Genomic DNA, 4,240 nt, shown 5'->3' with positions numbered 1-4,240 from the left:
GTTTATGTGTCATGACAAAACAAGTAGACACTAAATAAAATATAAAGTATATCCACGAAATCATGTACGATGTCTTGAGTAGTTATTCCACATTTGTGTAGCAATTTGATTCCTGACTTTTCCAATTTTAGCTGTTTGACTAGCATCAAAATATATGACTTCTTGATCTTAACTTGACTCTGGTATGTCTTGAAACACTATAATCTCCTCTGAATACTCTACGAATAACTTATCTAAAGCGTGCTCTTGACGATTGAAGTTATTTATTGCACAACATGCAGTAGGGATTTGTCTTTGCCTACTAAGTTGATAATTGGTAATGAACTTCAAAATTGAAAATCTTGCTTTTAAAACTCCAATGCAACGTTCAATAATGTTAAGGCACGAGGAGTGTCTATAGTTGAACAATTCTTCCTTTCCACGTAGTCTTCCTCGTCTAATATAGTCACGTAGATAATATTTTTGACCTCGATAAGGGGTAAGAAATCTAGGCATGTTTGGATATCCAAAATCAACAAGGTAAAATTGATCTGAAAAATAAAAAAAGGCTTACATAGTGAGACATTGTAAATATATTTGGAATAATTATTTAAAGTATAAGAATATACCTCCTCGTGGCATTAGAAAGTTGTTTGACCTTCTTGTAACTGTGTCGACGAATACTCATGAATCATTAGCAGTACCTTCCCAGTCGTCATATAAAAATGTGAATTTCATATCAAAATCGCATGTCAACATCACATTTTCTTGTTACATTAGTTTTCCTTTCTCGAAAAGATGTTTGTCTTGATGCAGAAGCTCAAGCTGCAACATGTGTTCCATCTATTGTTCCTATACAATCCTTAAAGAGAGGATATTTGTGCAAAATCAGCTCATGCACAATGTCTTGATTTGTCGAACGATTATCTCAATGCCAAATGAACAAACATCGCTTACAACTCGTTTAAAACATTTACGTATTGTGTTGTTGGAATGCTGAAACTTATCACCAATAACAACACTGTATCGTGTAGTGTGCCCTACAACCATCAAAAACATAGCAACACCATCCTCGACACTCACTTTTTTCCCATCTTTCAACAACCCTTTCTCTTTCAAAATATTACAAAAATTCATGAAAACGTGTTTCTACATACAAAAATTACGATAGTACATGTACGAATGTCCATTCATAATTTCTAGAATGTACATTTTCCTGTAAGTAATGATGTTCTACAAGATCTCCTACCAATGGTACTTGCTTTGTTGGCAACTAAGTAATTAAGCATTAAATCACCAAAAATTGCGTCAAAATATCCATATATAACAAATCATCATCACTCGAATCTTCATCAATGGAATCATCGATACTCACATTATCATCCACATTTGATTGACCAATCATACTGTGAACAAAATATAACCCAAATAATTATCATAAGTCATGTCAACCACCATTCTTTCGAATAAAACAAGCAATCAAGCATTTAGAAACTCAAGAAAAATTAACATCAATTATCCGACGTTCAACATCACTATGTTCGTAAATGAAAATAGTACAACATTACCACAATACTAGAGAAATTTAAACAATACAAAGTAGTTCCAAGATAGTTCAAAACAACACAAAGTAGTCACAAATTAAAACAACACAATATTGAAGAAATTAACACCACAGTCACATCAAAGTAGTTCCAAGATAGGTCATCTCCTTGCTTTTGGCATCTTTACAAATGACACCCTAAAATTGAGATCCTTAAAAGCCTTTATTGCTTTCATATAAACCTCGTTGGACACCCCTTCCATATTGTTTAAGATGTCCAAGCAAATAATATTTGAATAAGGATCCGGACTATTTACTTCACTATTCGATTGATTACTTGATTTTTCCTTGGATCTTTGCAAACTTTTCTTTTAAGTAAAGTGTTCTAAGTTCAATTTCTTCATTCCTCGAACTAATTGTAGATGACCAATGTGCCATGCAAGCCTCGAGTTTATCACTTTTACCGATCTTAGGTTCCTTACGTCGTCGTTCACCTGATATACCAATTTTTTTACGTCGACGAATATTTGAAACCACATCGACTTCATCATCATTTTCTGCACGTGTATTCACTCCCCTATTCAAAAAATCATCTTCTAGCTGTCATTCTTCCTCTGATGTGTTTGGAAGCTGAGTAGAGGCACTGTCTAATCCTCCAGTAGTTGTAGTAGCTCTCTTGCAAGTCCGGGTTGGTATCCATTTTTCTTGTTCGGATAGCTTGACAGTGAGGTAAGAGCATGGTCTAATAATTTATCCAAAAATTTCTACAATAAATTGAGTAGGTTGCTAGTATAGTTCCCTATCCACGATTCTGCTATGGGAAATCTTCTCTTTCTTACATCTCCAATGGTACTTGAAATTTCGTTGACTAACTATAAGATTTAGAGAACCAGAACTGCATAAATCATATCAGGATCAGAGCCAGTACCAAGCATGATATCGGGACGATCAAGTAGCGATGACTTATGGTTGACTTTCTTGGTTATGTAATGTGAAAGTAGTTTTGTTAACCAAAAATACAACCATGTCAAAGATATCTAACCTTCCTTCCTTATGAGTGGAAATCCAATCCTGTTTCCCGCTAAATATCTCTCCAAGAGCGTGGTAGTGCTTACATCCTTCCCTCTTAAACAACTTGTAATCCGACTTGTTAATCTAACATTGAAAAAAGAAGTCACATTGTCAAATTTTAAAAAAAACAGAACAAAATTGTAAAATTGATAAGACAAAAAATAAGGACGAAAATATTCTTTTGAAATTAAAAGTACCGTATAAAAGTGTTGCCAAACTTCCTCTACAACATTAATGTTGTTAGTATTTGGATCCCGTGTAACACCTATATATCCCAAAAGTTCAGAGAACATGCGATGAATCTTACGCAAGCGGTTCTAGTTTCCCTTCAATCTATCTATGGCGTAATCCATTTTTGTTGAAGCTATCATGGTTTCATTGATCCTGCCCCATTCGTCTTTTGTGAATATAGAACATTGCAATGCGTTTGATTACACTCTCTCGTAAAGAATTTTGATAAAAGCTTGTTCATTCTCATCTGACCATGACGCTGGTTCCTTATTCCTTACTCTGTGACCACCTATGTTGAAGCTATATTGATATAAATCAAATTATCATCAAATAATGCGTTTAATTTTAGTCAAATACCACCAATTGCTCAGAAGTCTTCAAGTGAAATGTCAAATCGCAAAAGCATACCAAACTTACTAGAAAACTACTTGATTAGGCGGTACTGTTCTAAAAAATCCATGCAGAAATGATACATACCAATGATACCATACCAGAAACTTACTTAGGAGGTACTGTTCTCTTTAATTTTCTAGTTCTTTTATTTTTTTTCTTGTTTAGCACGTAGGTAAAAGCTGCTTCTATTTTCTTTTCTTGTTGAGAGGGGAGGGGCAAGGTTCAACTCCTTGTATAGTAAGGTATATATGGAAAGGATTTTAAGGCACTCATTTGATGTTTTCCAGGTATATCACCTCTTATTCTTCAAAATAACTTGCTAGATTAGAATATTAACATTAAATAGATCTCATTCTAATTTTACTCAAAATAATTTAACCTCCATTAAGAACACTAAAACAGTGTATTCAATGAAACCCCAGATCGAGAAGACCACGAAAAACAAGGACTAAAAGAAGGCACTAAAAGTATAAAGGGAACTTACACTAAAGCAAACTGAGAGAACATGAATATAATAAATGATTGACCAAATTTCACAACTACTCCAATTACTTGGCCACCTTTGATGTACTATATCAAATTCCAATGGCTATTTTTACCTTTTTTCTTACTCTTCTAACGTGCATTGTGCATCTATGCTGTGGACAAAAACTGTTTTGAAAACAAACAACCAACTTTAACAAATTCCATCTTGTAGTCTCTGTCGTCCCATGTAGAAAGTTACAAACGATAAGAAAAAGGAGTCCAACCATGTCATTCAAAAGTTTCTTATTTTTTAGTTTCTAGAATTTCGACAATGCTATAACGCCTAAAAACTAAAATGGCACCTAAAGCAAACTTAGCCCTGATTTTACTTTATCATGAACCAGAAAAAAATTAATAGTATTAGGTAACCAATAAATTTTACCCGAACAATACTAGTTTGAAGCAACAATAATTAATTCCCCCCAACAATCCTTAAAAAATTATTATAATGAAAAAATGCCTGAACAAAGAGACACAATGGAAAAGAAGACATTTCTA

At 33.7% G+C, this 4,240-nt stretch overlaps 1 long non-coding RNA gene across 1 annotated transcript; it reads right to left on the bottom strand.

Moving 5' to 3' along the window:
- Positions 1 to 143: 143 nt before the first annotated feature.
- On the bottom strand, positions 144 to 3,154 carry LOC111372981. The gene is made up of 3 exons (XR_002698849.1): positions 2,791 to 3,154; positions 609 to 2,677; positions 144 to 530 (listed from the first exon to the last, which is right to left on the bottom strand). It is a non-coding gene; the product is annotated as an uncharacterized LOC111372981 (long non-coding RNA).
- Between the last annotated feature and the right edge of the window lie 1,086 nt (positions 3,155 to 4,240).

Source organism: Olea europaea, unplaced genomic scaffold (genome assembly GCF_002742605.1).
Source record: "Olea europaea var. sylvestris unplaced genomic scaffold, O_europaea_v1 scaffold10587, whole genome shotgun sequence".
Taxonomy (NCBI): Eukaryota; Viridiplantae; Streptophyta; class Magnoliopsida; order Lamiales; family Oleaceae; genus Olea; species Olea europaea.
The sequence above is the reverse complement of the archived record's forward strand: the minus strand, read 5'-3'. Positions and strand labels throughout refer to the sequence as shown.